The sequence below is a fragment of the Sorex araneus genome, chromosome 2, assembly GCF_027595985.1.
Source record: "Sorex araneus isolate mSorAra2 chromosome 2, mSorAra2.pri, whole genome shotgun sequence".
NCBI lineage: Eukaryota > Metazoa > Chordata > Mammalia > Eulipotyphla > Soricidae > Sorex > Sorex araneus.
This window is the reverse complement of record NC_073303.1, coordinates 160,438,525-160,460,042: the sequence shown is the minus strand read 5'-3', so window position 1 is coordinate 160,460,042 and position 21,518 is coordinate 160,438,525. Positions and strand designations below refer to the sequence as shown.

At 40.7% G+C, this 21,518-nt stretch overlaps 1 protein-coding gene across 2 annotated transcripts in view; it reads left to right on the top strand.

The window, feature by feature from the left end:
* The window catches only part of CMSS1 (cms1 ribosomal small subunit homolog), a 404,473-nt gene that overhangs the window by 146,774 nt on the left and 236,181 nt on the right, over nucleotides 1–21,518 (top strand). The window lies entirely within an intron of this gene.

Sequence of the window (21,518 nt, the reverse complement as noted above, 5' to 3'; positions counted from 1 at the left end):
TTTAAAAATCATTTGCCCTGTTATGTCTGTGACATCTTATAAAGCAGTGTTATTAAGACTCAATTTGACAGGAAATTTGGGATGAATTGTTTCATTGCAACATGGCGCATAATGCAAGGCAAGTCTGCATTATCTATGGGACACTCATCATCTAGGAACAAAGCTGGGCGTAGTTAAGAGCCTTAAACGTGAATGCATCTTGCTCCTATACTTTGCTGAACATATGAAACAGTCCATCTGCTAGCCTTACATTTCCACTTGGATTTCCCTCTCTGCATGGAACCTTTAAGCTATTACTTGCTTCCCTCCAAGGAGAATGGAAAGAGATGTAGTAAGATTATGGGGTTCTTAGCAGAGCTGGTTGAGCCCTTAATATTAACTGTCTCATGGTAAATGTGATTCATCTATGAAAATACTGACTATAAATAGATGTTAATAGTGCCCAGTTGCAAAACAGCCAGATTGTGCTCACATGGCCACATTAGGGAAAAAAATCTCGTTGAGTGTTTTATTTGGTTTCTCTTAAAATTAAAAAAAAATTTAATGTTTCCTTTTATTACCCTAGTCACCCATATTTGAAGACACTGAATTCAGCCAGCTGCAGTAAAGCTAATCTGATGGCTAAAAAAAGACACTTGAAAAACCAGATAACCTAATTTAGTCATTGGCATGCTTTATATTTTTCTTCCATTTTCAGTAAAAGTCATTGAACATTCCCTTAGTGGCATTTTTTCCTTGTAGGGAGGACATAGGGCTTCAGAGAGGGGGTTGAAACTTGGGAATGTAGGATTCAGATCCAGGTTCCAGGGTTTATGAATCCAAGAGAAAGCCAAGTTACAGAAAGAATAAAGTCAGGTATGAGGGTTAGAAGACCGTGTTGTCATCATGTCATCCCTGTCCTACAGAAGCAAACACACAGAATCTTTTTTCTTTTAATTGAATCACCGTGAGATAGTTACAGAGCTTTCATGATTGAGTTTCAGTCGTAAAATGATCTAACACCCGTCCCACCACCAGTGTACATTTTCTATCACCAATGTCCCCAGTATCCCTCCCACCACCCCCATCCAAATTCACCCCCTGCCTCTATGGCAGACACTTTCCTTCCTACTCTCTCTTTACTATGGAGCATTATGGTTTGCATTACAGATACTGAGAAGTCATCATGTTTGGTCCTTTATCTACTTTCAGCACACACCTCCCATCTCGAGTGATCCCCCCAATCCATCATTGACTTAGCAAACACACATATCTCTTCACATCACCTGCTCAGTTATTCCAGAGCTCTATTGTCTGATGTGGTTCCTTTGTAAGCTGATATTCAACTCTCTAACCCTTGATTTATGTAGCTGCTGCCTCCAGAATTAATTGAACCAGGTCTTCTCTTTACAACACTAATGGGAAGTGTCCAGTTCTTCAGTTCTTCATTTCAATAAAATAGTCTCGATTTCTTCTTCAACTTCTCACATCATCTAGTTTCATCTTTTGTACCCAACATACAACTTCACACACACACACAAACACACACACACACACACACACACACACACACACACACTCTTCGGTTATTCTCCCACACCTCAAACCCACTTTTCATTAGACTATTTTTTTCTTAAAGAAATGCATGAAATTCAGCATAAATTTCCACCTGTTAAACACAACTGATACCCTATTAGAGAATACAGGGACAATCTTAGTAGTCCTTATGCATATTGACTATTGGTTGGAATTTTAAGTATAGATCCAGAAGTTATATAGGAAGTATTTAATGAAGATTTATTCCTGTTTAGCTTAATGGGTAGTACTTATAGTACTTTTTAAACATTACTTGATATATCAGTACATAAGCCATTTTTTTTGCAAGAGAAGGAATTTGAAATTCACAAAGCTGAAATTTGGCTAATAAGCTTTAGGTCAGAGATGAAAACTTAGGTATCCTGATGTCTCTTTCTAACTTCAGCTAGTTTAGTCAAAATGGGCACTTTTAAAAAGTTTAAATGTTTCCTTTAGTTTCTTGTTCACTTAGCTGCTTTGGTCAGAGACACTGCTAAGCTGTAGATAGAGAATAAACAACCTGCTGGTGAAGTCTAATAGAGCAGACTTACATCATGGCTTTTCTTAGCTGTATGCTCCGAAGAAAGGACAAAAAGAAATATAAAAATCTCAGCATATAAATAGTTGCCTTATCCAAGTTTTCCATTACAAATCAATGGCTCTTTAAGGATTCTTTTCTCATTTAAGGTTGACACAGGGCTGAGAATGTTTTCCAGATCTTTGTGGAATAGAACGTAAAAAAGAAATTTATTTCGTATAGTCCAAGTCAGCCTTAAATGCATTTTTAAGTGCCATGCTCCCTGCACTAGATCAGAGCTCTTAAAAACCATATGATTCTTTTAACAGTTTTCGGAGTACATCATTGTTCATATTTCTTCCAACTCTGCTCCCTCCTTTTTTTCTTAGAAGTATGCTAATACTGAGGCAGTCAGTCTTTCTGTTCTTCTGAGTTTTTGTTCCATCTACTCTGGGAACTAGTTTCATCTGACCCTTTTGTTCTTCAGCTGAGGCCCAGCGAGATTAACTGATTTGCCTGCACCAAGCCTGTCCCAGCACCAGGACCCAGAACTGCCTAGTATTCTGTTGCTGTTTCTCCAGCGCTAACTGACTTCACAGGCTAACCCTTCTGTCTCCCAGTTCTAGAAAGAGGTACATCTTCAAAGATAGAGATCCACTTTTCAGAGTGCACTTTATTTGCAGGGGGAGAGGGTGCTGGGGGCCACCAGCTCTGCTCGGGGCTCCTCTTGACTCTACTTGGGAGTCACGCCAGGCAGGCTCGGGGACCATGTGTTGGCGCTGAGGATCACACCCAGGTTGCCTGTGTGCGAGGTGTTCAATCGCTTCAGCCCAGAGTGCACATATTTTTTATTAGCTTTCTCAGCCTCAAGTGACAGCAGGTCATTCTGAGTGCCTTTTGGCCTCCTCTTAACTAGACCAACCCAACATAATAAAGATGCTCAGAGTGACCTATTGTCACCTAATGGATTAGAGCTCAGATGTGAGCGGGAGATTGAGCAGGAGGTTTAGAGATCCAGCGTTCTCACCTTACAGGCTAGCATGACCTCTTTCCTTTCACTTCTCTTATCTACCGATTTATGGCTAGAATAGAGAGATTGCAAGTTAAAGAGAAAGTGTGGCAATCAGTAAATTCTCGGGGCAGTCGCATTTTGTCAATTGAAAGTGACCTTTCAACCATGTCACTTCTCCTTCCCTGCCATCTCAGGTTTACTGTTTCTCTTTGAAACTACGGCAAAGTGTAACTCATATCTTCCTAAATATAAATTTAGTCTGACACACTGACACTTTCTCCTAGTGGGGGAAAAGAATAAAACTTACTTTATAAAATACCTAGTATGCTCCCTGCTTTTTATTGTGAATGTCTTTTATTAAAGCTCAGACACGGGCTGGAGACATAGCAGAGGAGGTAAGGCTCTTGTCCTATGGCTGCAGCAACCACAACCCTGGTTCATCTCCCTGGTATATAGTCCGTGAGCAATTATGAAAATAAAACTTAGATTACAGGACTTAGCAGTATTGTCCTTAATTTATAGATAAAATAAAAATGGAAAACTTGTCACTTAGTGTGGCAGAAATATCTCGAGTAATTACAAACATATAAATAATGTCCAGTGTGGTTTGGGGTACATTTGAGAGTGAATGACTTAGGAACTTGATGGAAGAACCTTAGATAAGTTGGCGCTTACAGTATAAGAAAAAGGTCATATGGACAAGTTGAAGGTAGATGGAAAATGTAGTCTGTGATGGATATCAAATCATGACTGAAACATGATTATGACTGAAGGCAATGTATTTACTGGTGAAAGGTGATCAGAAAAAAGGCAAACAATTGGTGTAGGCAGTCTGTTCATTACAGAACTCATATAATAGTGAAAATGATACAACCAAATATTGTACATATAACGGGGAATAATTAAGCAAATCATACAATATCTGCATTCTAATTACCAATTAGACAACCAATAAAAATCAAGTTTCAGAGAGTAATAATATAAGAAAATACTTTCTAATGAAGCTGATAAATGAAAAATTATTTTATCTATTCATTCACATTGCCTTCCTGTTGTCAAAACAATGGAAAGTTAACAGCTGGTGTGGTTGTCCATAGAATATGAGGAAAGATTAATTGAATGAAGTGGTGAATTATGTACTAGATGAACTTAAGAAGTTACTAATTATTCCATCAGATTTATTCAGAGAATTATATTTATGTAATAGAATATGCTTTCTATTTTTCTAGTTATACCGTGAAGAATATAAATATGAAATGACATAATAACCTGGGCATATTTATTTATTTATTTATTTATTTATTTATTTATGAAGTGTTTCTTTGTTTGGCGGTCATACCTGGCAGTGCTCAGAGCTAGTTCTGTCTTTGTGCTCAGATATCATTCCTGGTGGAGTACCATGGATAGTGCCAGGGATTTGAACCCATGTCACTGTGTGCAAGGTGATCACCTTACCTCCTATACTATCGTTTGCTCCAGCTCTCGGTCAAACTTTTGAATCATTGTATCACTGTCATCCCGTTGTTCATTGATTTGCTCTAGTGGGCACCAGTAACTCGTCCCAGCCCTGAGATTTTAGCAGCCTCTCCTTACTCGTCCTTCCCAACGGTGCCGTACTGGAGGCTCTTTCAGGGTCAGGGGAATGAGAACTGTTATTGTTACTGTTTTTGGCATATTGATTACGCCCTGGCTCTGCTGTGTGGGCGGGATACTCTCGTTAGCTTGGTGGGCTCTCCGAGAGAGACGGAGAATATATATCAGAAAATACAAGCAAGTATGTTAAAACCAAAAACGTGTGCTGCTTTAGGTACATCAGTGGGCTAGAGTATAAGAGGTTGAGGGGCTGAGAATGCTTTTAAATTTTTCATCAAAATAAAGGTAGAGGCTCATCAAAATAAAAGAGATGTCTCAGGTTATAGAGAGCGCATGTGTGAGGCCTTGAGTTCACTTCCCATCACCACCCCCACCCCGTCACCACCCCGGGCCAGCACTGCCATGAATGACTCGATGGCTCTGCAGCACAGCCAGGCCCAAGTTCTGCACTGCTGGACCCAAACAGTGGCTCCAGCATGCTACCGATACAGTCAGGCTGAGGATCACTGGCATTAGCCCCTGTAAAATAAATAATTTTTATAAATTAAATAAGGTAGTCAATAAAAGCAGATTCAGTGTGTGAAAGTAGGTTATTAAAGAAGGTTATGAGTGTGGAAAACTAGGCTATTGAAAGATGGTTATTGAAGATACGTAATTGTTTGTGACACCAGGGATGGAAAACAGAGGCTCTTCCATGAAGAGTGAAGATGGGTAACGGAGTCACATGGTTTATGATACAGTCTTCTTTCTACTTTCCTGTACAGTTGTAAATGTTTACAGTAAAATATTTAAAAAGATAGCACCAGGGACAACAATTTGGATATTCAAATTTTTTAAGAAGTGGTTCTCTTTAAACGGAAAAAAAAAATGTCTGGGACTGGAGAAAAGAAAGTGCTAGTGTTTGGGTCAGGGCAAGACAAAGAAGCAGAAGAATGAGCTATCTTTCAGGAGCTAAATAAGGAAATGGTTTCTAGGAGCACAGACATGGTCATACTTTGATTTCACTACATTACCAGTGCACTGAACAGTTTACTATTTTACTTTGGGACATTCTCTATTCTGGAATATCCCTCAGCTATAGGAAAGTCTGGTCTCCTGAAGGTGACTTTGACTTCTGACGTCAGGGAAAAGTTCCTTGGAACCAAATCTATTGAATTTACTTAGAATTTTGGTCAGCTACTAGTGTTTTTGGTTAAAGAACCAATTGTGACCTTCAATTGATAAGATTGGCCTTTGTGAGGGGAAATGAGACATCTCCAAAATATGATAGTATTATATTTTTTTCAGAATAAGCTTTATTAGAGAAACCTTCAATAAAATTATACACTTGGATTTACAACCCACTAGTTCACCTACTTCAGTTATTTATCAATTATAGGTGTCCTAAAACTTTTGATTGAGTTCTAGAATCCCAATGAAAGCAAATCAAAGAGAAATAGCATGATAGATGTCTGGGAAAGAGCATAGCCTCTTGGTATATGACTGGGAAAGAGGCCAGCCAGGCTTTCACAGTCCTGTTTTCATTATTACATGCTATCCAGTTTGGGGTGAGTTACTCATTTCTTCAGGGCTCTTCAGAGGTTTCAAGATCATAAGCACAAAGTACTGTTCCCAGTGTCTGGCATATGACAGCATCACTGATTCATCCTGATGGAGATAGAATGATACAGTTTTATCTCTTGGTTCATCAGACATACCTTCTCTCCTGGCACAGATAAGTAAATAACTAATTGAATTTTGCTTTTTAGCATCATGAGGCAAGTATATTACTCATTCTTACCTTGCCAAAGGGGGCCAGTTTTTTTAGTCATTGCTTAGCCTGTATCTTTAGAGTGTTATTCTGTGCCTTGCCAAGGCAAGAGATTGGAAAGCCCAAGATAACAGAATTTGGCCAGAAACTAATGCCTGATGTTGAGAAGAGAGATGATAGAGAAATTCTGATTCCTGCCAGTTTGGAAGGATTTAATGTGAAGTGATTGGCTTATTTGTCCAAACTGGCCATAATTGTTGAGAATAGGTTGACAGAGATTACTGGTTCAAGGGGATGTTGACCCATGCTGTGGCTACCCTATGCCCCCTCCACCAGCCAAGTGTTTTTTTTTTTTTTAATTTTTTATTAGTGAATCACCGTGAGGTACAGTTACAGATTTACGAACTTTTATGCTTGCATTTCAGTCATACAATGGTCGAGTATCCCAAGTGTTTTTACATCATTCTGTAACACAATAGCAAAACAAAATTTACTCTCTGCCTGGTCAGGCACTCTGCTAAGGTACTTTCTGCACAGTTTCCAGTAGGATATCATTGGTTTGTTCTTTCCCCCTTGCCACAAAGAGTTTATCTGGTATAATCTCTAAACATTTTAAGACAACATTGGTATGACCTGTTCTCCTTGCTACAGGGAGCTTAGGTTTATCGGGTCACACCCATCAAAGTGCTCCCGAGTCACTCCCATTCCTTTGTCTATCTATAACCACTTCTCTGTGCTCTCTTCCCCAACCAGTTAATCAGCTTTTCCCCTAATCAGACTCTGTCAATTTGTAAGGTCAGTCCCTGGGTCCAAGGGATGGGACGGACCTAGGGCAAGCGGTGAGTTATGTGCTACCCTGGCATCGAGATGGGCCTGGCCAAAGTGCCTAATGCTTAACTATATGTTAAGAGCTTGGTCATGGACATGTCATGTCATGATCCAAAAGCAACGACGAGACTAGGACCCTGCTAGGGATAGGAAAGACTAATCTGGCCTGAGCACTGTAGTCTGAGATCGAGATGACCCCAGGAGAGCAATTCTATAAGCTTAATGCATCTCTTGCTATGCCCATACAAAATGATTAATATTATGAATACTTATATGTTAGTTGGATAAGGAGAGGAGAAACACACCAATAGGATTCCGCTCTTGGGCGGGTGTCCTGCTGAAAGAGAATCTGTCCTAGAAGAAGCATCCCCTGAGGGAAAGAACTTTACCCCTATTGATTGTGACCACACCTATGTGCAAGCCCCAACCCCTCATTCTTGGGGATTTAACTAGGCTGAAAGAGTGGGCTGGGGGGCCAGTCCCAGTGCCAGAACTGGAGAAGCTAGATCCACATCCAGATCCAGAGGAGAAGGAGGATGAAGTAGCATGGGGGAAGAAGAAGCAGGAGGAGAATCAGAGGAGAATGGAGATGGGAATGGAATAAACTGAAACTGAGATCAACTAGACTGGCCCTCGTTCCTTCCTTTGCCTGCCTCGTCATCGCCATCAACTTCCCTGGGGTGGGGGAAGTGACTGGATGTTGGGGTCTCAGCAGCCAGTCTGAGTATAAGAGCCAGCTGCCGGGGGCCACCCGACAACTGGAGACTACCGAACGCGGACAGCGGGAGAGATAGAGCACCGCTGCCCTGTGCCCCGTGTGGTGCCTCTTCCTCTTCTTTTGTGTGTGTTTACACAGTTTCCTTTGATATTAAAAAAAAAAAAATGCCCTATCAGTCAGGTGCTACTATTAAGCTGTAGTTTATGAAAACCAAAGTTTCAGGAGTCAAGCTGCTTTCAACCACAGAACTGATACATGGTAGCCCAGGAATTCCCCTGCTAACTTTAGAGCCCATCTGTTTTTGCCAGCCTACTTCCTAATGCATGCAATTCTTTGTCATCAGTAACAATGATCAGCTCTAAAAGAAAATGGGAGAGAAAGACTCTCTGCACTCAGGATCTAGCTAGCTTTGACATTAGCAGAATCATGCCCTTTCACCATGACGGAGGAAAGAAAGATCTCTTGATTGAGTTAACTTTGTGATGAGGTCACGCTGTGTGATTGTGAGTTAAGGCCACGCTGCTTTACTGCTATCTACATTTTCAGCTCATTGTAGCTAGCAAGGAGAGAACTGTTTAAAAGAAAAAAATCATTCTCAAGTCAAAAAGCAATGAGAAATCCCTATGCAGAAGTATGAACATATCCTTGGTAGTGTGGCTCTGCGTAGACCCCGTGAGCTGGGGTTAAACTGGTATGAGGAAGAATGATCTGTGGGACTTAAGGATACACAACAAACAAAACAAGGTGGCAGCAAAGGGCCACCTTTGGGAGGTGGGAGGACTGACCCATTCAACTCAAATGAGAGCCATTGCGATAGAACAGCGGGTAGGGCATTTGCCTTGCATGCAGCCGACCTGGGTTCAACCCCCAGCATCCCATACAGCCCCCCAGGCACCGCCAAGAGTAATTTCTGAGGGCAGAGCCAGGAGTAACCCCTGTGCATCGCTGGCTGTGACCCAAGAACAAAACAATCAATCAACTCAATTGAGGTAGGCTTGAAAGGATTACCAACCCTTTCTGGGCCTCTGATTCCATTCTTTCCTTCAAAAAAGATTATTCCCCTCCCCACAATGCTTTAACATTGGGGGTGACCGTTTCCCAGCCTATTCAATAGATTCAAACCAAAGATGCTTCAGAATGCATGGGACTGGGAAAGATTGTGCTTGCGGTTTCTACCACTGCGTGTGGTGCCCTATAGCCACACGCTATATGACACATATAGCCGTGTGTTAAAAGTGCCCAAAGCAGCCAGGAGTGCCCGTTGACCAGAGAGTGGTTGCTACTAAAAGCTATAGGTAAATAAATGGATGTCAGTAGCATTCAGGTAAGGGGCGGGAACCAGGCATCATTACCCTTCCTTGAGCATGTTGCTTTGGATGTTTTGGTAATGATTGTGAAGCATTTACACACAGACTAAACTAAGTTCTTTGTGTTCTTTGCTGGGTGGAGAGCTTGCCAAGTCCATTTCAGCAGTTAAAGCCCAGCCAATTATTCTCTTGGCATTTAGGGTCTGACCCTGTTTTTGCCAGGGTTGGGGGCGAGCAGCCTGTTGACACAGGAAGGCTTTATAAGGAAGGAAAAGGAAACTTTTCCCTCGTACTTTACAAAACAGACAAACTGCCGGAGCCCACTTCCCTGCCTCTGTTGGAGAGGCAAGAGAAGAATCCCTCGGGCTCCGCTCCGAAGTACCACACACGCTTGGGTCCCCACAGCCTGTGACTCATTCATGGCTCTCTTTACTTCTGCCTTGTTTCAACTCAGCATGAAATTATGTGTTTCTTTTGTGAGTGTATTCATGCATATGGTCAACAGCTCTATTTTTAGCAATTACCTTTAGAATGATAAAGATCTTGAGATTATTTGCCCAATCTATTATATAATATATGTTAACTTTACCCTGTGGTTCTCAGCCAGAACTTGGAAGAACTCAAAACTTTTAAAGTTGTTAAAAGGGGTCTTTGACTCCTTATCCCAGAAGCGTTGGAGAAATTGAGTATGTGACATGTCTCCAGATTAGCTGTAGATATTATTGTGATTGCAAGCATACTAGCCATGGAAGTGTTTTGCTGAATTTGTTAGGTTTTTCTTTTTTTTTTTCTTTTTTTTTTTTTTCAGTTAGAGGAAACGTCACAATGACTATCAAGGGGGAGTTTTGGAAACATTTTGCTGTGGAAAAGAGTTCTCAATCCTGGCGGAGTAAACAGTATTTTAAGGTCTTTATAGTAGTAGCTAAATGTAAGACTTCTGTTTTCTTGTTATTGAACCTTTCACTGCTGTTTCCTGATCCACATGGTTTCATGTCTGCATCAGAATTCCCAGTTGGTTGCAGTTACAGCTGAGAAGTTGGCTTAAGGCAATTGGCCTTGTAGCTTGTTGATCTTAAAAACTAAAGGATGCTTTTTTTTTTTAAATGTCTTAAGAGACTTCCTCATAGGAGACATCCACCCGGCTCTCTGGCTCTCTTCAGTTCAAGTTACTGTATACATCATAATTACTTTCAGGTGAGAAGTGCCTATAGTTTAACTCGGTGGCAACTGCATGCTGAGATCTGGAGTCAGTATTCTTATTTTTAGCCTTGAACAGGGACTACTACTACCAGCATGTTGGTTGTAGATTTTTAAGGTATTGTTTTAATTCTTTTTCTTCATTTTTTGGGGAGGAATGGGTGAGGCATACTTTAATTTTTTAATTTACATTTTTTAAAATTATTTTTGCTTTGAGAGCCACACCCAGGTGTACTTAGGACTTACTCCTGACTTTGTGACCAAGGATCACTCCTGGCAATGCTTCGGGGTCCATATGTGGTGCCTGAGATGGACCTGGGTCAGCTTCATGCAAGGCAAGAACCTTACCCACATTATAATCTCTCTGGCCCTGATGCCCTGTTTTTGGTATTTTACTAGCACTCTAGCATAGTGGGTAGGTCGTTTGCCTTGCACGAGGCCAACCTGGGTTCAATTCCTCCGTCCTTCTGGGAGAGCCCGGCAAGCTACCAAGAGTACCCCACCCGCACGGCAGAGCCTGGCAAACTACCCGTGGCGTATTCGATATGCCAAAAACAGTAACAAGTCTCATAATGAGACATTACTGGTGCCCACTCGAGCAAATCAATGAACAACTGGACGACAGTGCTACAATGCTACTAGCACTGCAAGATATAAAGTTCCCAAGTGTAGGCATTTTCTGCCTCAGACGGTGCAGTGGATTGATCCACAGGTACTAATAACCAATTTCTAATTACTAATTTCCGCTCTGAAGAACTTTTTTGTTCCTGCCTTTCTTTCTCCTTTTCTGTGAACATTTCCCTTTTTGATTTTTGATTTAAAAAAAATAACAAAAAGTAATATGCTTTATGTTTTGGAAATTGAGAGGTAAATACTAAGAAGGAAAGCATTCTTTTTTTTTTTTTTTTTAAATTTATTTATTTATTTATTTATTTATTTATTTATTTGCTTTTTGGGTCACACCTGGCAATGCACAGGGATTAGCTCCTGGCTTTGCACTCAGGAGTTACTCCTGGCGGCGCTCAGGGGACCATATGGGATGCTGGGAACCGAACCCGGGTCGGCCTCGTGCAAGGCAAGCGCCCTACCCGCTGTGCTATTACTCCAGCCCCCGAGGAAAGCATTCTTAACTCACCGAGGCTGAGATTTCTAGACTTCATCTTTCTTGTATAGCTGCTCCCAGGCTTCTGTGTCTGATAACATTGCCATATAACATATATGGAGAATGTTCTCCAAGCTGTGTTGCTTGAGGAACATTCTCCATTGTCATTACTCATTCAAACTGTAATGTTTAATGGCAGCATAGAATTCCATTGTATAAAGGGACCCTTTAGAGGTGGTACCTATTTCCCCTGTAATGCAGTCTAGTTACCTCTCTTGCGTTTGTTCTTCTTGACATCTCTCCACTTTAATCTTAGAGGCCTGGACCCAGCCTGGACCCTGTGGGTCCACAAGGCGTCCAGAGCTCATGAGAAACCTTGACCATTTGTCTGGACTGTATGAAACTGGCTGGAGTCCATGAGAACTGTCCTTGGCTCAAAAAAATATCTATTTGTTGTTTTAAAGTTGAAACTTTGGCCTCTGCAGAATGTAATCACAACTCATAATCGTTATTCTACCTCCCCTCTAAATTCTTTCCCTATTACCAAACCAAAAATATGAAGTTGTTTTGAAAACACTTACGGATATATATATAACCTGATCTGATAATGATTTTTATATAAATCATTAGACACTCTTAGTGGAGACAACTGTACCACCTTTCCCTGTTCTCAAATTTGAGATTTTTAGAAATGATAGAAGAATTGGAATATGTATCTCAGTAACCCATACCAAACTGTGGAAGGATGTTTATTTTCACAAATTTTCCACTTCATGGAAGAGAGGCTGCTATTTCGTTTATGGATTACTTCATTATGTAGACTTGAATTCAAAAAGATAAGAGTTGGATCTGGGGAGACTATTTCACAAAAATGTAAAAGCAAAAAGTGTAGTGGTAAAATGCAAAATAGCTTTTCCTTTCAGATCATTGTGTTTCTATCTCTGGAGTGAGTGTCTTGTTTTAATAATACATCTGTATTACTCAAAGACAGTGTATGTGTAAAAACATGGTTGCAGAGCAATAGATCAAAAAGCAAATTGTTATACCGCTTAGGATTTGCAGAGAAGGATCAGGTTGGCTTAGAAAGAACTTCAGGCTCAGAAGAGCTTGGAGATAGGTTTCCCCAGCTCCTTTCCAGCGGGCACTGCATGTGGGGCGGAGAGCAGCACTACCTTTGGTGCTGCCACGTCTGCTCCTTGAGTACCCGTTTCTCCTAACAGTGCTCTTAAGACCCTGGCCAAGTCTCTGAGGATGTGTTGAGAATTTTTTAGCCATTATTTTTCCCAGGGCAATACAGTTTGTTGAATACGACCAGATAATATAAACGATGGTGATTTTTATGTTGTAAAATGTGGGAGGAAGATTTCCTCAATGTGAAAGCAAGGCAGTTTTTCCCAAATTGAACCAAGTTCTGAACCCGTGACCAGACTGATATATCTTTAAGGGTATCCGACTAAAGGAAGTTTTGCTGTTGTGAATTTCCTCCTTCAGAACATGGTAAAACAAGCAAGCTCAGACACCTTAAGCTATCCCCTCCCCAAGTCCTATTTTGACGTTTTCGTCTTATTTAATTTGTTTCTAATAAGATGAACTTAAATAAAACCAGCTAATTGGCAACTTTTTTTTTAAATTTTAAAATGCTTTCAATTTTGTCTAAATGCTCAGTTTTATAGCGGCACAGTTTAATCCTTTATTTGGGAAAGCCAAGAATTCATTCCTATGCCTGCTTCCACCTTAAATAGCCACTTCACACTTCATTCTTGGTGCTTTTCATCAGCTTAAAGAAAGAAAAACAAACAATCCAATAGCAGCCTTGGTTTCCTTCTCAGAGCACGAATATGGCTCAGGCTAGATTTCAAAGTACTTGATGTTTTCTGAAAAGGTACAAAGAAGTGGTCAGTGCTTATGTTAGCATTTCCTAATCAGAAAGGTATAACATAGCTTAAAAGGTGATTAGAGTTACACAACCAAACATTTGTAGAGGTGCTTTCAGCCCCTCTAGCTTTAAAGTCTGATTTTTTACTTTTCAGTACTTTAGAGTTCTAAGAATCAGAGTGAGACTGGTTTCATAGGTAGAAATAATTATTTCCTTTGATAGCGATAATCTATCCCTTAAGGCCAGTCACAGTGACTGCCAGAGTGACATTCTTAGCTGCAGGGTGTGTCCCTAGAATATGTAGGCTGGGAGGTAGGGAAGGTGCCAGGCTGATTTGTGTTGCTTGTTGCTATGTGTTGCCATGTTCTAATTTGTAACTGTCCGTAGATATGCCATTAAATATTATTCAGAACACCTTTGAATTCCATAATCACAGGTATATCTCTCCACCTTTGACTTTATGAATTATTACCTGCATGGGAGGAATGGTTATACATTCATTTCAAGGTGTAAGTCATTTTGAGTCATTAGGTTAAGGGACAAAATATCTGTATGAAGTACTGCAGCCACTGAGAAGCCACCTTTTATAATTGTAGATAAGACTTTTTCCATGTTCACTTCCTTATCGTGTTCTCTTGCCACTTGCCCTGGTTTCCTTGTCCCGTGATATACATCAGAAATAGAGTGTTATTGAGAAAGGAAGAAAAGAATTTCAAATATCCTACTAGATGTCAGGAACTTGCACAGCGTATTATTTAATCCTTATGGTGGCTCTTGATGGAAATCTGATCATTCTCATACTTTTTGTTATTCATGAGACCACAGCCAGCAGCGTGGGCCTGACGCCTTCTGGACCCAGTGATTATCCCCAAAGCTAAGATGCCCTGGGTTTGGAGTCAAGAAGGCAATCCCAGTGGGGCTGGCATGGGTGGGAGACAGGGTGCGAGGGATCAAACTTGGGACCTCAAATATGCCAGGCATGTGTTGACTCTGCTTTGAATTGTATCTCTGGCTCTGTTATCATTTTCATGAATGTGGAGGTCAGACTCAGAAAAATAAAATAACTTGCCCAAGGTCACATAGTTAATAAGTGGCTGAGTCAGGGCTCACATGTCCTGTTTCTGGGTGTTTTTTTTTTTTTTCTTTTCACTTTTCTGTTTTGCCTCCGGTTTTCACTAGCTTTTCCAGGTGCCTCTCCTTGTCTTTCAACTATAAAATGTTGTTTCTGAAATGCTATCATTGAAGCTTAAAATATTTTCATTCCCAGAAATAAAATAAGTCTTGGTGAATATAACTATCTACAAACTTTGCCCCTATCTCTACCTCCCCAGAAGGAGTGACAGAAGGAGTGAAATTCTCCTTACACATGTTTAAGAGGAAACTAATGCAGACAGTATTGTCTTGAGGGTGGGAAAGATAGTCTCTTTGTGAATTGTTCGGTCTGATACTGTCTTTAGTGTAACTGAGAACTTATTTTAAAAATAGGATTTTCAGAACGCTGCTTGATCTGGCCCACAACGTGCCTCGTCTTCTTTCATCACTCTTCCTGTTGCTTCCCCCTCTGACTCCTAGGGCTCTGCTCACACTGTGTTCTCTGCCTCCTCCCCCTGACCTCCACATGCTTCAGTCTTTCCACTCTGCCCTCAACATTCTGTGCGAATGACTGTTCCTCAAGAAGCCCTCCCTGACCTTTTAAGTAGGTCATAGCCCCTGTGTACATGCTAGTAGCAGCTTCACAACCTCCCTCTCAAGCCATGTGCAGTAGCAATTTGAGATCCATCCATCCCAGCCTGCCTCACTGGAACCTACTGCAGATGTTCCCTATTTGTCTGTATCCCCTGTTTGGTACTCGAAGATACTGAGCACTCAGTCTGTGGAAGAATAAATGAAAGAATGTTTGTTGTCATCACCAAACGAAAACGTATTGCATTAGTTCGGTCTCCCTGACAAAAACTCACATGAATTTAGTCTCATAGAACTCATGAATTTACCAAACTCTAATATATTAAAAGGAGAAGATGGGGCATTAGGAAAGGAAGCAAGTGATTGTGTGTCTCATGGGAGAGTCCTCACCAGGTTGGACTTAACTATCATATATATCTTTCCTAATGACATTTGGTGAGTAATTTTACTTACCAGGTACCATTCGTTGTTGTGGAATCAGCAAACCATTTTTGGTACAGTACCAGACTACCAGAAAGCAAATATTTTAGGCTTTGTGCATCATGCCACAGCCACTCAGTTCTGTCTTAGCAGAAAGTAATTATAGAAAACTGCACAAGTACAAAAGGGAAAATACCTTGCCATAGTGGCAGTGTGGGGTGGGGGGAGATGGGACTGGGGAGGGGGGGGAGGGATGTTGGGTTTACTGGTGGTGGAGAATGGGCACTGGTGAAGGGATGGGTTATCAAACTTTGCAAGGGAGAAACATGAGCACAAAAATGTATAAATCTGTAACTGTAAAAAAAAATAAATATAAAATAAATAAATAAATAAATAAATAAAACTGCACAAGTGAATTGCCATGGCTTGATTCCAGAAGAGCTGCATTTACCAAGACAGCCATATTTGACTGTTTCCTGCCTTAGATGGTGAGGAAACAATACTGAGGAAACGTATGAAAAAGTCAATCTGAAGAGCAAGTCTCTGTAGTCCTATAAAAATTTTATTCACAAAACCAATATTAGTCCAGTGAGATATGCATAACTGCTTAAAACCCTGGGTCATCTTTGAAATTGCAACATAGAAGGTATAGATATGGCACCAGCACCTGCAGATTCGGAGAGAGTCATTTAGTTACATAGACCATGGTCTCTGTGAATTCCTCATTAGTTATCAGGCCATAAAAGGACAACTCCTCTTGAAGATACATGTTGTGGTATCTGATCACAAAATTTGTGTCCAAAACCAAACTAATCACTGGGTAGTTTCAGTGAAGTGTTTGTTTAGAGTATTTTTGTAATGAGGAAATTACAGCACAGCAGTACAGAGTTCACACATTTTCCTCAGCTCTTCATCAGCATTTTATCTGTTCAAATTGAGGAAATAAAAGAACACTGGTGGATCCTACTTTCAGACCAGAAGTTTCCTATCACTTTTGTGTCAGGTTATAACTATTCATTTATTTGTTCCTCTAACCTTGGAAATGCATCTACATTTCCCATGGACTTAGAAACCAGGTAATGAGGAAGAGGTGAAGTAAAGGGTTTTTGCGGGTCATTGGCAGTAAACATGATTTTATATCCATTTTTGTCTATATTGATGTCGCATGAACATTGGATCCACCAAGCAGTGGTTCTATTTCTATCTCATGACATACTTGGTCACTTACTTCAAATGGGCATAATCAAATTCAGTCACTCTCACAGGAAGTGGTTTAAGCGGATCTAGTAAGGTACTGTCCTCTGCATAGGAAAAAGCTATAAATAATACTGAAATGTCTCTTACTCATCATTTCTTCTGAAGGATGCTTTTTATAGATATGATCCACAATCATAACTTTTTTTTTTTGCTTTTTGGGTCACACCCAGCAATGCTCAAGGGTTACTCCTGGCTCAGCACTCAGGAGTCACTCCTGGCAATGCTCGGGGGACCATATGGGTTGCTGGGAATCGAACCCAGGTTGGCCACATGCAAGGCAAATGCCCTACCCACTGTGCTATCGCGACTTCACAGTGGGTAGCCCCACAGCGGTAACATTTTTAGGAATTCGCTTATACTGATAGAGAATTGTCTCAAAAAATGCACATTAGATAGCTTACACCCTTTCATGGAGACTCTTGTCTTTTTCTTAATGCCCAAGTAATGTGCCCTTGCTGGAATCAGAAATCAGCAAGGCACATCTCCCGCACTGACTTACCCTGTGGTTAATCGGTGCTTCCTTTCCCACATAGTAGGTTTCTTAAACTTCCCTGGTTGTCTGCTTTCAAGTTCTATTCTTATTTCTTTTGGATCTGAAGGATTACTCTCTCTCTCTCTCTCTCTCTCTCTATATATATATATATATATATATATGTATGTGTATATATATATGTATATATGTATGTATATATCACAAAGAGGAAAAGGAAACAGCACCTCATTTGTAGCAGCCTTAAGCTAAATAAAGTCTTTATGAGACATCATTTCATTTAAATGTTTAGTGACTACGAGGTGCAGTTACTGGTCATCATATTTCATAGATGAGCACAGTGAAGATCGGAAATGTGAACCACTTGCCCGCAGTCACATAACTCACAAGTAAAGAACTCAACTTTGAGCCCAGGCTATTGACTCTATAGCCCAAGTGCCATCTAGTATCCTAGAGATGGTCTGTCCTACCATGCCTCCTAGAAGGAACAGCAGCTTTATGTCAGATTTTGGACCAGTCTCTGAAGTATTTTCCTGTTTTGCCCCCAGACACACTCCATGAAGTAGCTACAGTGTTTGTTTATACGCAGACATTTAATGATGGTTACACATCAGTCCATGGAGAGTCAGCACAGGAACTCAAGCCTCAGTTTCCTCATCATGAAATAGTAATTGCACTAATATTTTAGAATTATTTTAAGAACAAAATGAGATCATCTTTGTAGAGTGCTTACCATAGTACCCGGCTCATAAACCCTCAATAAATTTTAGCTAGGGTGAGCACAACAAAGAAAGACCCTACTATTCCTTTTCTTGACTATTACAAAGATTCATTTATAGCAATGGTGAGCCTGTGTGTCTTTTCTCACTTAAAGCAGAAAGCGAGATGAAGTGCTGGATCATTTGTCCTTCATCACCTCAACAATTTCTCATATAATATTGAGGTCTCTTCTAACTCTGACAGTAGCGTTTCAGGAGTAGAATTTTCCTCCTTTAGGAATCTTGGGTCAGAACTCAAGTCCCTTCTACGATAATGAAACGGTATGCTTACACGGAGGAAGGACAAACCATTAGCAAAGCTGAGGGCAGACTTTGACTTTTTGAGCTGTAAATGACAAGTGTATAAACAATGAGGCCAATGGAGTATTTGCTTCTCTCAGAAAGATAAGATACAGTATTTTTCAAAGATAGAAACAAAGCCTGGATAATTGATTTTTCTTTTTTAACAAAGGTATTTAAGAAAATATTTGCTTTATGTTTGATGCCAGAATACAGGTAATTATTAAACCGGAATTTGGTGGCTCAAATGGAATCAGAAAGCCATTTTCCTAGAATAGTTCCCAGCAATTCTTGAAGACTCTTTAAGGAGACAAGATAATCACAGTCAAACACTTGGTTACTTCTGAAAGTCTGTGAAAGATTTGTTTCTCTCAGATTATTTTGGAGTTCTCTCAGTCCTGCCTGTCATAAAATCTATGTCCTCAGATACTGATGGTAAAAATTTCCTGGTACAAGGATTACTCCACAGCTTAGAAACCGGCCTCGCATGCTGGGGGAAAAGGCAGCTCAGATAGAGAAGGGACCACCAAGTAAAGGGTGCTAGGAGGGCCCTTCAGGATGGGAGATGCGGACTGAAAGTAGACTATAGACTGATCATGATGGCCACTTAATACCTCTACTGCAACCCCAACACCCAAAAGGAGAGAGAGAACAAAAGGGAACACCCTGCCATAGAGGCCGGGCGGGGTGGGGGGAGAACTGGGTGAGGTTGGTGGGAAGGATGCTTGGACCATTGGTGGTGGAAAATAGGCACTGGTGGAGGGATGGGCACTTGACCATTGTATGACTGAAACACAAGCACAAAAGTTTGTAAGTCTGTAACTGTACCTCACGGTGATTCACTAATAAAACATTTAAAAAAAATTTCCTGGTGCTCATACGTGGAATTACTTGGATTCTTGTGGAATATTTTCAAACACTTTCCTTCTTGTATCTTGGAAGAGTAGTAAATGGAATGCCAGTGGACTATTCTTCAAACTTGCTTTTTAAAATAGGACATGGCAATTACTTCAATAACTCCCACTAGAAAGTTGTTCTGGTACTAACCCTTAGATTAAATACACTTTCTATACTCTCACATATATCCTTATGTTGACCTCTAACATGGCCCCTGCTCCACGACCTGATGGTGTATTTACTTGCTCAACTTCCATACTGCACCCTGCAGTCTTTGGCAAGGATCGAACGGTACCTGGAATTTGAGAGTTGCTCAGTAAATGTTCAGTGATCCGTTGAATAACTGACTTGATGTGTTTTAAACATGTTTCTAGCTTCAATAAGAGTTTTGTTTCTTCTTATTGCCTTTTGTTCCTAAATTATGATTCCAACCTTTTCTATTCTTCTCACTTAGTATTGCCACCGTTTCCTTGACCTCAACCCATCCTCCACTCTAAGAAATCTCTTTTACACACATTTTCTCTTCCTCCTATCATAACAAGAATGTTCCTCTGGGTTTCTACAGAAATCTGTTCCTTCATGTGAGCTTTTGGTCATGGGCAGCCCTTCTGGAATCTTGCTCCATCATTTTACTCCTTTCCTATGCACAGCTAAAGTTACTTCCTCACGACTGCTTCTTTTTCGATAGCAACATAACAGGTCCAGTGATTTACTACTAAAATCATCACTTCAACTGCCTTCCCTCTTGAACCACCAAGTTCTCTCCCATCTTCACATTCCCTGCACTCATTCTGTTAGTCTCTTACCTTCCCACTCTCCTGCTCACCGTCCAGCTTCTGCACTGAGCAGTAGCATCCTCTACTCAAAACTAGAAATTTCTTTGTCTTCATATTTTGGCATAGACTTCTACTAAACTTAATAATACGTTCCCCCAGCTATCCAGGCTTGAAGTCTCAGTATTATTTTCTACTTCTCCCTTCCCCATTTAATATTCCCTTCTGTAAGTATAAAAACATTTACGTTTATGTCTCTAAGGTTACTGTTGTATGTGGCATGCAACAAAAGATATTGACTACAACAGAGGAGTGAGGGGGCAGAGAAATACCCCAAAAGACTGAGTACATGCTTCCCTTGCATGAGGCCTGGGTTTAGTCCCCAGCACCAAAAGGTTCCTCTAAGCACAACTGGGAGCAGCTGCTGAGCACAGAGCGAGGAGTAGCTTCTCAGCACCACTAGGTATGGCCCAACAAAAACAAATGCAGAAGAGTAGCTTAAAAACATTCATCAGGGGACCAGGCATATGGCTTGGCAACAGAGGGCTTGCCTTGCATATGGCAGACTCTGTGTTTAATTCCCAGTAAAGCGCACACACATGCACACATGCACACACACACACACACACACACACACACATTTTAATTTGCAGATTGTATTGGAACAACCAAAAGTTCAAGCCAGTAGGAGAACATGGGAAGTAGGAGCAAACCAATTACATGAATTATATGCTTAATAACCTACATGTTAAAGTTCTGATTTCCACATATTCTCACACTAACAGAAAATGCTTACTTGAAGAAAGGCCAAGCAAGACATGGAACCAGAGTGTTCTGGTTTTTCACGAATAAATTTTTTTAAATGCTAACATAAAATGTATATGCATGAGTGTATCATCCTGTTTATGTTTCTTCAAGCTAATGCCATCAGAAGTCTTTTAGGGATTTAATCGGTGCTTTTAATCACTTCTTAAATTGGAATTTCCTCCCATGTGAACCTCTGCTTAGAGGGTCAGCCTTGACTGGAAATTAAGCTTCTGTCTGTAGTCAGCTTGCCTTCACTCTTCCTTTTCCCAAACTGAGCCACTTTTCCCCAGTCTCATTGCTCCTCTAAACAGTGACTCTGACTTTGTCTTTTTTAAAAAAAAATAAATAAGGTCTTAAAGAAAGTTTGATTTCAGCATAAGCGAATAGTAATAGAAAGTTCTCAGTTCTCCGATGTCTGGCTTCACTGCCCCTCTCTCAGCCGTGAGATCTAGAATCCAGCTTGTCAGACAGCTTATGAAGAAGCAGTGTGTTACCAAGAATCTTTAGGAAAAGTGTTTGCTTTCAGGGGACTTGACCTAACCTGTTACCAAATTCACAGATAAAAGGAGACTTTTGGCCTAAGACCTGTATCATGTTATATATGCTACATAAGGGTTAGGACGGACCTCAGCCGGGAGTGTTCAGGCAGGGCAGTGATGTGATCTCTGCAACTCACAGG